General features: G+C 38.2%; 1 protein-coding gene across 6 annotated transcripts in view; it reads left to right on the forward strand.

Annotated features, from left to right (window-relative positions):
* The window catches only part of PCSK5 (proprotein convertase subtilisin/kexin type 5), a 227,857-nt gene that overhangs the window by 100,355 nt on the left and 114,027 nt on the right, over positions 1-13,475 (forward strand). The gene's annotated exons all lie outside the window — the stretch shown is intronic.

Raw genomic sequence — 13,475 nt, forward strand, 5'->3', positions numbered from 1 at the left:
ACCTCCACAATTAAAAATCACCCTCCTGCCCCCATATATAACAACCAACATGGAACAAGAGCAAAACAGAAAGAAAACCTAGAATCCCTGGAGGCTGGAACTGGGTCAACAGCTGGAACTCATGGAGGGACTTCACCTTCTCCTCAGCAAAAATGGCAGTTAGCAGGCATGGACAACTCGGACTCCAATGCCCTCCTGCTTTGACTGGGCATTGCTGGCAGGCTGGGGTGACTGTATGGAGAGAAGCTTGTTCTGTTTTCCTTGGCATGGTGGTGCAGCTGCTGTCTACCTTGCACTACCTTAGCTCACCCAGCAGGAACAAAAGAGAAAGAGCACTTTTGCCAGAATGCCCCCAGAATGCCTTAAGAAAGGACTAGCATACACCCTGACCTCACTGTTCTTTTTCTGGCCACCAGATCTCAAAGAGACAGTAAAAACTTGGGGCACAGATAGATATGGAATACAACAATAGTTTGGGTTACACTGGACACATCTGTACAGGAAGATTTGCCAAAACCTCCTTTCAGATCAACACAAAGTTTGAAGATTGATGTTCTTAATTTATTGTGCATGTACACACACAATTGTATATTAGAATTTTAAAATGGAACAGCAAAGGAAAATGCCAAGAATTTTTAAAAACATCTGAAAAAGAAATTTTGTCTGGCTGATTTAATTAAGAAAATTGAAGGTAGTGCTGAATAATAACTTTAATTAGAGCATAAACAAACTCAATTATTACTTTAAATTTATTATAGTCATGATGGAAAAAACAAAATGGATCCAATTTACATCCATTGTTGAGTTTCTTGAGAGACTGGGTTCCATGAAAAAGCACCTGATTTATCTTAAGCATGTATTATTCCAATTAACAGCTTATGCTGTGTGTTTCACAACTATTATTATTTTACATCTGCTGCTAATATGATTACACCTTTCAAATCCTGCAGGAAATAACAAAGATGACTGCACAATTTTTCTGTAGAATTACACAGAGACAAGACATGCCTTGAACTGAAATAGACAAATCTATTTAAAGAAAGGCTACTGAGGAATAAATAAGTTCATGAAATGAACCCATAAGTTAAATATGCTTTAAAAATTCTGCCCAGGATCAAGGTAAAGGTAGAAGAAACCATTTTTTAAACCTGTCTATGATTTTATATCATGTTTAAGGGCATTTGGTTTAATTTTATTAAATTTACATACTTGAGTTCAAAGAGAAGCCTTGGATACTTTACTATCAAGCAATTTCTGCGGAAATATAGAATTCCCTTCATATCATGCTTTCAGTAGAGAAGGTCCTTTTCTTGAAAATAGCCGTAAGTGGGGAAAACTCTAGACGCTTGTGTTTTAAGTACTAATGTATTAGAACTTGTAGACCTAATAATATCAAGGAAAAATCCATTGTAATCATGCAGAATTTGCCTGAAAAAAAGATCAAACAGATGGCGGTATATCCAAAAGTAACATATTCAAGGAAAGATTAGGTATGTAATGTCACATTTTACCCTGCGCTCAAGAACAGACTTAGCATTGCATAACTTGATTGTGGCCAAATCATGTAGTAAGACTGTGCTGAGTCTGCAACAAAATGGAGAACACAAAAGCCTTCCTTGATTCATAAATATAAAATCTAAGAATGTTTTTAAGATGCCTGTCTGTGTCTCACAGTCAATAAGCAGAATGCTGTAAGCACTTGGTGGAGTTGAGCTTGCTGATTCATGGCTCTGCCATGCAGCATCAGGGTAGTTCATTTGTATTCATACAAATAAGCCTGTTATTCTGGGATCAGTGTCAATATCATTTGGAGAGGAAAGCATTTCAGATATTCAGGCTTGTTCTCTCACTGCTGCTTGGCAAAGACCTAATAGTCAAGTTCTGGATATGTGACCACTGTGGATGTTTTACGTTGAAGGGTTTCAAAGAGCTGGTTATCTCACTCTCCAAATGTCTCACCAACCACATGCTTTATGTTTCTGTAGTACACGTAAGGAAGTACATATAAATCAGCAACTGGTCGGGTCTTCCTTAGTATAACCTAGAGAGGGTGGAGAGGAAGGGAAATCTGCATGGAAGCTTTTGGCACAGGGACCTTCATCTTATTTCTGTGACACCACTCTGTTTAGCAAGCTGGACGCAAGCCAAAATATTTGATGGACATTAATGACCAGATGCTGTGTGGCTGAACCTCTTGTGCAAGCTCAGCTTGGTGCCTTCCCTCCCATCATCACTGCCCCTTCTCATCTCTCTCGCTTCAACAACTTTGGCTGCAGAGTATATGTTCAAAGTGCTTGCTGGGAGCAGAAAGGCTCTCTTACAATCACTAAACAAGCCTCCTACCCACATGCAAGAGTGAGGGAGAAAAGGGAAGAAAAAGAGAAATCAAGAAGAATGATTTCACATTTATTATTATCATCATCGTCATTACTATATGTTTCTGCTCTGAAAGTGGAAGAGATTGCTCATCATTCGCAAGTGTTTAGGCAAACGTTTGCTCCCTGTGTTCTACCGCAGATGTTTCTATTAAATTTTCTTGTCCTGTCATCATGTGTCTGCATCATTCTGAGTAGGATGTGTTGTCTACAGAAAGAGAAGTTGTTCTCTTTTACTTTGCCGGAGAATTGCATTACAGAAATCAAAGGTAGAAGCTACAGCAGGAAGACTTCTAGTCAGATGTGTCAAAATGGCTGGTTTTTAGTACATTTAAAGTGACACAGAGGGGTTTTTTAATGGTTTTTAAAACTGTGTATTGTGCTTTTTCACCTTGTACAGCTGTTTTTTGAGTCTAAATAACACATACCTGTGTTTATGCGTGTCTGTGATCATATGTGGACATCTTTTACATGCACGAGACTTCCTGCATGTTTCCAATTAGTTGGCAAAAAATTACTTGTTGAAGATCAATCAGAGGAGTTAGTGCTGTGCTTGGGAATGGTCTCAGAAGACATGACTTCCAGTATGCTGATTTAATCTAGTGTTAAGTCCTGGCATTTATCTATTGTATGATTTGCATATATACTGTGTATCCTAGTTGCATCTGTGATATAAAGTCTGAACATGTGATTTTGTATATATATATGCTTCAACACACTGAGTTAAACTTTGATTGGCTCTGTACTAGAGGTGGATGCTGATTACATAACAGAGCTTGAAAAAGTCCTTCAGTATTTTATCATTGTATTTCTTCCTGCTGATGTCACAAGACATAGCACCATTGGCTTGATACTTGTAGTTCTAACATCTATCATCTACACCTGTCTTTTGTCATAAGCCCAATCAGCAGAACTTCATCTGGTTATTGCTTCATCAATATCCCTGTTTTGCTGATCCATCTATTATTTTCTGGTTTCTCTACATCTTTTCGGAAGAGCCAGTCTTAACTGAAATCTTATGTCCATGTCTTTGCAAGGCAGTAGCAATCTTCACAATTGAAAATAATATAGCTTATTGTTATATAATAATATTACAAATAATAAGCTTATTGTAAGCTTATAGCTTACCCATCTAAGTTTCTTACTTTCCTGTCTGCTGTAAAATGCCTCTTTTGCTGTATTTATGGTGCATCTTATGATGTTAGAAAACTCCACATGTAAGTCATTACAGATTTTGACCAAGTGATCTCTTGGATAAATTGAATTGGAACATAGGACGTAAGACAGGAAATGACAGCGTAGGTCATCCAGTACAGCGCTCTACCACCACAGGCACTGTGCCCTTTAAATACATTGATCATTTTGTATTCTAGAACAAATCAGAATTTTTTCCCCCTCATATTCTGTTGGGAAAACATTTCATGGCCAACATTATTCTATTGGTTAGAGGTTTTCTTCTAAGTTACAACAGGGTTTTCTCATGTGCAGTTTTCTGCCTCTTTGTTCCTGGGCATAAATTGTGCCTCATCTTAAATACCTTTCCTCCCTCCATTTTTGTTTCTGATATATTTTTAGAGCAGAGTCTCCTTTCAAACTTCATTTAGATGTGATAGATATGCCACACTCACTGATCACTTAAAGACTGGTCTGTCCATCTCCTTGCTCGTTAGAGTAGTGCTTCTCCACATCTTCCAGACAGAATTATTTTCTTGGGTGCAGGTGATCATGATTACTAGATTCACTAAAATGCTCTTTCTCTTTTAGGTCAAAATCACCTAATAACTTTGTTTCCCCAGCTCATCCTTAAAATACTCTACTCATAACTTCCTTGACCCCTATGTTTATCCAGCAGGGCCTATATTACTTCCAGTACAATCATTTCCACTCCCACCTTGCTGTTATAAAAATGTTCACTTTCTTTTGTTTCAGTACTGATTTCTTGTAGGGCTCATCACATCTTCGCAGAAGCCAGACAGACTGGTTCTAATACATTTCTCTACATAAAATAAGTTACCAGGCAAAAACTTAACAGGTTTATCTGAAATTCTAGAGTGTGTGTTGCATTTTAAGCTTTTGTCCAATAATGCAAGTGCACCTTACTGTTCTTTAAAATCTGTTCTACAATCTTAACAGTGATGTTTTGTATATCCAGTTTCCTTCTCTCAGAATTTCCAAATTTCATTCTTCTGGTTCTTTCTGAAACACGTTCTGTTTTCTGGCATTATTATTTCAAGTGTGGATACCAGAATGGGGCATGCAAGTTTTAGCATTCTCTACACATGCACAATACTGCTTCCGTATTCCCTGGACACGTTCATACAGACCTTACTTACCAATGCAATGAGCAGACTATTTTAGGGCAGCTCATTCCCAGCTGATTATCTTCCATAGCCCTAGACTTCCTAAGCCACCGCTTTGCGAAAGTTTGTCCAGCTACCTGTATTTCTTACCAATAGGCTTAATTTCTAGGTCTTACTACCTTGCATTTGATTGATACATGTATCTCAGATGCCTTAATGACTTTGCAGATGCGCTTTACACTTGATACGATGTCCTTTTCTTCAAACAGGGATTTTCCAGAAAAAATGAGTTTAGGTGATAATCTTAACACATCATTAAGCTAATAATAGTAATCCTTTGCTCTACTGTTTGCACATAGTTAGCAACTTTTCACATTCTAACAAAGTAGAATTTGGGATATTGCCTTCCAGTGAATGAAATAATATTTAGGCTCAGTGATACCTGGATGAACTTTGATGCTATGCACTTTATTTTGTTTGGGAAATATATGAACAAAGTGTGTGAACCAAATATATGCAGCTAACACCAAGACGACCACGACCCACATCTGAAGTACAAAGAATAGATTTATTCCATCATGTCACTGCCTGGAGGAATACAAAGAAACAAAGTTGTATATATACATTGCTAACCTCATTTTATCAGGGCCTGAGCCCTTCGTTACATATCAAAGAGCCTGGAGCATGCATGAATCTTCACTGGGCTGTGTTTTACAATCTCAGAACTTCTTATCTTCCTTCCCCCCCTTACAAAGAGGCCCCCAGCCTATGGGAAGAATGCTTTTAAGTCTTTAACAACATCCTGTTATCTACTCTGAGAAAATTTCATTTCTTCTTCAGCAGACAGAAAACAACCCAAAGCAAACAGAACTACGTGAATTCTCTCACACTGAGTATTTTCTAACATCTCCCAGGTGCAGGGTTGGTCTCTGAGCAAAAACAATTCTAAAACCAACTTACTTTTCTCTCTCTTCACCAATCTCCTGGTTTCCAACCATTTCCTCCTCACACAAAGCTAACCTTCAAATTGCTGTCCTTTGCTTTCTGTGAAAAATGAGCTTTTTCATGGATAGTCAGCATGTAGTACCAAAAAAATGTAGAAAAAGAAATAATATATCAGACATGTTCTTACACTGCATTCAATGAAATACAAAAATCCTGAAAGATGGGAAAATTTGTAATTAGAGTTACGGGAAAATATACCCAAAATGTCCATTTTTCTTACAATGTCACAAAGTGTACTGGAAACCAAAACTGTTTGGTTACCTCATCCCATCTCACACATGCATGGAAACTGTTGAAACAAGCCAGAATAGCATTGCTGGTTTTAGACTTGCCAAAATGCCTCTGGTTTTGGATGCCCAGCCTAAAACAGGTGATATATTGAACACAAAAAAAAAACCCCACACCATTCTTTTTGTGGAGTAATCTTAATTTGAAAAAACAATACTGAAAAGCAGCTTTGGCAAATTAATCTATTTCCATACGCTGAAGTATATAGATTTCCGAGCCTGCCTTTTTGAAACATGAATCTGGTTTCTTTGTTTGAGCACATCACATCCACTTCACTCATATATTTGAACAACAGTAGTATCTATGTATTTCTATATGTCATGTAGGAAAAATTAGATTTCTAGAATGGAAATCACAGGAAGTTTGGTGTCAAAAGTTTTCTGTGCAGAGAATTAACGGTTTAAGGCACAGAACTGTGAGGGCAATGACTTTTCACACAGCCTGTACATTGTGTCTTAAATGAATGCTATGGGAGACAAACTGCTCAAAGCTATTACTTCAGTCCTCAGCCTGCAAAAGTAGCTGTGAAGCAGCCATATTTTCCTGATTATCTACAGAAAAGAGCTAAATTTGCAGAAAATAAAAGGTTATTTTGGTTAAACCCCAAGGTTCAACAGACTTCTCTAAACCTGAAGTTTTCCACAAGGAAGAGTCTGATGTAAGTAGTGAAACAACAGCTGTGTGGATCTAGTGGCCCTGGGCTCCTTTCTAGAGTGATTAATCAGATAGTAGTATAAAGGCAGTGAGAACTGCCTGAACCCATCCCATGTAATGGGTGTTTGTGTGTAACATTGATCCCATATCGAGTTCTCACACTGATAGCTTTCCTGTGCACTGCCTGTTTATTTTGGCTTTGCATGCAGGGACAATTTCAGCTCTGATTAACTAGAAACTCTTTGTACAACAGAAATTTTGGCGAAGCAAGCTCTTGTGTTGATAACTTGTTTTATCCTGGTAACAATAGTTATGATACTATAGAGAGAGAGCCTGAACCAGAACTGTGATTCATGCAGTCTTTGAGCGGGCTGTTTTGTTTAGGTAAATGAGAAATTCCTTCCGGTTTTGCACATGTTCATATTTCAGGTTTCAGCCAACAGTTCTTTTGGTTGCACTTTGGCACTAATTATAGCTCTGTGGGGAATGTCTTAGAACTGTTTAAACCGTTCTTCGTGTGAAGAGTAAAGCAAAAATACACCATATGAAGCCTACACACGGAATTGTTCCACTGATATACCCCGATAATTAGTGTGCTTATACATGGGTGCTTGTGGTGATTCAATACGGTGGTTTTTTATACACACATTAGAATGCTTTATCACTTCAGTATTTCAAAGGTATCATACCCTAAGAGATAACAAAATACATTTTTTTCCTTTTTTTAAGGCATGGTTAATTATTTTGTCTTTCATTTTCTTAATTAGGGATCTATTTCAGAAGTAGCCAGTAACCTTTCATAGCAACCACTTCCCTTTCCAACAATATGAGGTAATCACTGCTTTTTTCGAGTAGTGATATATTTTTGCATTGTATATATATTATGTGTGTATACATGTTGCTGTGTTCCAGCAACAGGAAATATTTTCTTTACTTCCTAGTTTTCTTAAGAGTAAAAATATAACTGCTAATATAAAAACACAGGTGACCATTTTTGTCCATTCCCTCAGCCATGCATCATTTATGCACATCTGTTTGGCTCATTACTTATTTCCTTAGTGATACCATAGGTGTGCATTTTTAATAAATTGATGCACAAACATGAATTTTTCTGAGAGCATGGATACCTCAACAGAATTATTGGCTTGAGAATTTTCTCCTTTTATTCATGAATTTTTGCTTTTGATATCTAAGAAGATTGTTTAAAAAAAAAATCTGTTTGGCTGTCTTCTGGTAGCACTTCAGAATAGTTGACCTGGACTCTCAGCCTACCATTATCTGTTTTTGGAGAATGCCTGCTTTCAAGTTCAGTGCTGTGCAGTCTACAAAAGAGTTTTGAGGATGTTGTGCCTTAAGGATGTTGAGACTGTGTTTCATTCCCAGATTAGAGGTTAAATGGTCTGGTAGAAATTCAGCAGGAGCTACTGGTCAAAAGCAAAATGCTGACAGTGAACAGCTTGGCATTGCTGTGTACAGGGCAGCAGCATCCACATCCTAGAGAGTACAGAAATCAGCAGAAACTGGAAGAAAGGAGATGCTGCGTCTCACAGGTGCATTTCTCAGGATGCTGTGATCCTTTATGCCTGGCCCTACAGTGATTTTACTATGCTGCACCTAAAAACCATGTCTGCATAGTAGGTTTTTCAGGGCTCCAGAATAGTGGCCTCTGTTCTGCACATTCAGTTATGAACATTTCCTCTTTAGGAATTAGTTTTTAAGGAAGAGGTCATACCATGGGCTACTTTTTCCAGCTTCCACTTATGGATCAATTTCACTTTCTGGCAGTAGTTTTTGTTCTTGGAAACATTAAGTAATTTTAGAACAGTATTAGGGAAAATATAGGAAATTAAATGTTTAGGCTCTAGGTGTGGATAGAGTGTCCCTTCTCTCTCCATTTTGTACTTTCATGGTTTGTTTTCTGCTCATCAGTGTGCAATTTCCAGCATATCGGTGCCAAATTACCTCTCCCTGGCTGCCACCTCTGTAACTCTTAATTACTCCAAGTAAGCGGTTCTGTCCTCTGCCTTTCCTGCTCCTTCACATTTTCTTCCTTGTTCCTTTGTAAATTTGATCACTTCTATCAGGACAGTAACCCTCCTTCCATAGGCAGGTAGGGTTATTGGGGCACTCGATTCCTGAGCAGGTAATAGTCAGGATTCACAGGCTGGATTAAGGCAACTTGACTTGTAAAGCAGTGAATGAATGTAGAGTCTAAAGTTTATAAAATAGTGTGATTTAAACTTACTCCACTGGCTCATACTACATCTTGTAGGTGGAAACTGTTTTTATTAGATGGAAGAGTGCTGTAAGCAACTTAAAGTGTGTGGGACTGCTGGTTGTCTTTAGATGAGTGTGTGAAGACCTCTGCCTTGTAAAGGTGCCTGCCAGTACTGCTAAGGCATTCACTCATAAAGATGTGGTGCGTACACAAACACACACACTTGGAGCAGGGGATGTTTCTTGAATAGTATAAGGAAATTCTGCAGATGTCATTATGAGCATGTTCATACTGGCTCTGATTCTTGGCAGACTTAACCTGTCCATGCTGGTGGACTGGAAAAAACAAAAAGGAGCTTTTGTATCACTTACCTGCTTGCAACTTGCTGACCAAGGAAAAAGAGGCACTAGCAGAAAAAAAAGCCAGAATGCCCTGAGATTCTTCTCTCATGTTTTTTCAAGTGCAATTTCTGCCTTGGGGCCTCTTTGTGAAAGACCTGAGTCCATTTCGTTTAAGGTCAGCCATCTGTTGAGCGCACACTGGCTTTGTCCAGAAAATGTGCTAGAAAATTGGACTGTGGCTGGGTTAATAGCAAGTCACAGTCATCAGTGAAATACTTCTTCTTTTGCATAATGGGACAGCTGATTTGTTTTTTAAAATTAAATGTGACATTTTATGCAATTTTAATAAGTAGACCAAACAAAAGGAGAACCTTTCATAGTGCATAATGCACTGATTTAGTGCACTGACAAGCACAAGTGCAAAACTATGGACACTGTGCAGAGTTTATAAGAGGCAGTCCTAGCTACCGTTGCAAAGGGAAGAGCAGAAGCAACTCCTGTGCCTAGAGGGAGAGGGAATGAAATTTTAAAATCATGGGACAAGCGTTGAGCATACTTTACTGCACATCCATTCAACCCTGGTGTATGCCTCCTCTATAGAAGAGTTACTAACTCTTAGTTTTGCTCAAGTTCTGTTCATATGATTTGTAAATGCACCTTTGCTTTTGAATAATAAATGACGCGTGTCTTCTTGGCATCTCAAGGCTTGCCTTTTTGTCTTGTACCCTTGGGCACCTGGCAAATGACAAATTATAGACTTAGACAAACAGTAAAAACTATGCAGTGCCTTGCACGTGTGTTTATCTTAACTTTGTAACACAGTCCAACTGTTTTTTAACTGTCTTTATTTAAAGGATACCAACTGGGAATGACATTCACATATAGTAGAACAGCTGATGTTCTTGCTCTGTTTACTTGTTGGGCATAGTTATTAACAAGTTCATATTTTCCAAAGCATGTTTCGGTTTACTGAATTAAAGTAGAGTGTTTGGAAACCAAATGGTGAACCAGGATTTATTTGACAAATACTTGACAAATTCTTTTAGTCCTGTTCATAGAATCATCAAGGTTGGAAGCGGCCTTCAAGATCAGCCAGTCCAACTGTCCACCTACCACCCACTGTAACCATCTCTATCACACAGCGCCAGATCCAGACATCTCCTGAACATATCTCCTGAATTTTCCTGTTGAAATTAGTTTGGATGGTTACTTTCTAAATTATTTTTAAGAGTGCCATTTGCTTTGCCAAGTAGCTTCTAGGAACAAGATGTCTAGCATGTTTTCTGATCTGAAGGTAATGCTATTATTTTCTTTGAACTTCGGAGCTCTTATATGCACAGTGCATTGGAGGAATGGGAATTCTTCCTTTGTATATGGTAGAAAATGCTCTTTTCCATTGGTCAATGCACCTGGTACTTATTTTTTATTGCAATAACAGAGACATTGATCCTTTACATATTCGCTGGAGACTTTAGTTTTAAAGAAATATTTGCCATAATTTGTTTACCAAAAAAACTTAGCATGAAAATGTAAATCCAGGTGCAAATGGCTATTTTTTTTAAAGCCCTGCCCTTACTATTAAAAATCTAAATTGATGTTTATCATTTTTAAATGATAAATGCAGAATTTCTAACATCCATTGGCGTGTTTTCACAATTCTGTGACCAAAAATGAATTCAAATACCTGTTTCTGCAGCTTGTTGTTCATTATTAGCAGAGCAGCATAGGTATACATCTAAGGAAATAGAGACGCATTCTCTGTGCAGACAAGCTAATAATACAGTCATACGCTGCAGTGAAAATGTTTTTATTGCATGGGACAAATCATGTTATACTGCTGTTTGCATACAGAACCATCTGCTGTCAACAGCAGAAAAATGACAGATTGTTATTAGTAGGATTTTTTTTTGTATGCATCTTCTTGAGTAGTTCTTTTACAAAACTTTTTTTTTTTTTGATTACCCTGAATTCACATTTCTTCTATCTTGATTGTATTGGTGGTTATTCTGAATTTCCCATGGGGTATCAGTTTAGCCATATATAATTACATAATACTGCTTTCAAGACCTGCATGTGAAGAAGAAAAAACATGTAGAATGTGTCAAATTCTACAAATAACAGATACCTGAGAAAATTCATTAAAGAAAGGTTCTGATTGAATATTTCAACATGTTCTGGAGGTAGAAGTGTGGCTGTATGATATTCTTTTTTCTGTGTATTCTACGTGCCTATATATATATAAACTTTTTTGGGTGAAGGGTTATGTAGGAGAGAGGTATTTTTTAAGGGAAGTATAGGACCAAACAGGAATCTGTACATGATTCTGAAATGGATGTCAGAATTGATGGTCAAGCCAAGAATTACCATTACCATGAAGGAAACAGAAGATGAAAGCAGATAATACTTACTGCTGGAAAGCATGATCTAATTTCAAGAGATGATGGGATGGAACCAAAATAAAACCAGAAAGAATCAAGCAAAAACACATCAAAAAGTAATGAACCAGCATATTTTTAGCATAGTCTTCCCTCCTATTGGCCACAAGTATAGAGAGAGGTATAATTTCTGTCTCCCTGACCTGCTGGTATAATAAATTGGTGAATATGCATGAAATAATTTTTCCCATTACCCTTCCTTTAGTCTGTGTTTTCAGAATGGAGGTATGAGAAGTAAAGATATGCAAAGGGAGATGACCTCTTTGTAAGAAGGAAAGAGAAGTCACATCCCACTGGCTTTGGGAGGCTCTGAACTGGAACCTGCTAGTGGGAAAAAGCAGCCACAACAAGAATTCCAGATGGAAAAGGAATTTTCAATTGGTGAGGGTTAAAAATATGGAGAAGGAGAGCTGTAAGACTCCATAAAGGTTGTCTTAAAACAAACAAACAAACCCCAAAACCCCCAAACAAACAAAAAAACCCCATCACACTGAAAATGTTGCTATTTTTCATCTTTTTGTTAGTGCATTAGCTAAGATAAACTAAAGGAAGTGAAAAAATTGCAGTATTCAGAGTGATCCTGTCTGGAGAATGTGGATTTCATAGTATATTAAACTTGGCACCTTGGGATTTTTCTCTCTGCTTGAAATGTTTTAAAATGAAAATTTGCATTTTAGAGACATAGCTTTATGTAAACACTAGCCAGGAGAATTTGCTATTTAACTTATTTTGCTGAAAAGTCTTTCCAGGTAGTATACTTTTATTAAACTCACTAATTATTTCCATGATATTTGAGAAGTCATGGCAGTCTGGTGAAGGCCCAGGTAACTGGAAAAAGGGAAACATTGTACCCATCCTTAAAAAGGGTAGAAAGGACTTTGGGAACTCCCAACCTGTCAATGTCACCTCTGTGCCTGGGAAGATCATGGAGCAGATCCTCCTAGAAGCTATGCTAAGGCACATTGAGGACAGGGAGGTGATTTGAGAGAGCCAGCACGGTTTCACCAAGGGAAAATCCTGCCTGACCAATCTAGTGGCCTTCTGTAATGGAGTGACTGCATCTGTGGGCAAGGGAAGGGCTACAGGTGTCATTTTTCTGGACTTTGGTAAAGCCTTTGACACATCACCCACAACATCCTTCTCTCTAAATTGGAGAGGGATGGATTTGATAAATGGGCTGTTGGATAAGAAAGTGGTTGGACACTCACATCCAGATGACAGTGGTCATTGGTTCCGAGTCCAGTGGACATCAGCAACAAATGTACCTCAGGAGTCCACACTGTTATTATTGTTACGCCATGTTATCCAATGTCTTCATTAATGACCTAGATGAAGGGATTGACTGCATCCTCAGCAAATTTGCAGATGACACCAAGCTGAGGGGTGCAGTTGATACACCTGAAAGATGGAATGCCATCCAGAGGGACCTGGACGTGCTCAAGAAATGGGCCAATGAGGATCTTATGAGGTTTAGTAGGACCAATTGCAGGTGGTGCACCTGGGTCAGGGCAATCTCCAATATCAATACAAGCTGTGGGATGAACAGATCAAAAGCAGTCTTGCCAAGAAGGACTCAAGACGGACTTGGGGGTGCTGGTAGATGAGAGGCTGACATAAGCCAGCAATGTGTGTTTGCAACCCAGAAAGCCAATATGGTATTTTACTTCTTCCTCTGAGTTTTCAGCACAACTTTCTAGGTAGATCCAGGTAACATAGATGCAGACCAACAAACAGTGTATAAAAGTTACTGTCTTCATACCACTCATTTTCTCACGTTTTCCAATGTCTGGTTCTGCTAAATCCTGTTCTCATTTCAAATTCCTCTCAGGGAAGTTGTCTTTTCCTTTTCCTTTTCCCTT

This window comes from Corvus moneduloides, chromosome Z (genome assembly GCF_009650955.1).
Source record: "Corvus moneduloides isolate bCorMon1 chromosome Z, bCorMon1.pri, whole genome shotgun sequence".
Taxonomy (NCBI): Eukaryota; Metazoa; Chordata; class Aves; order Passeriformes; family Corvidae; genus Corvus; species Corvus moneduloides.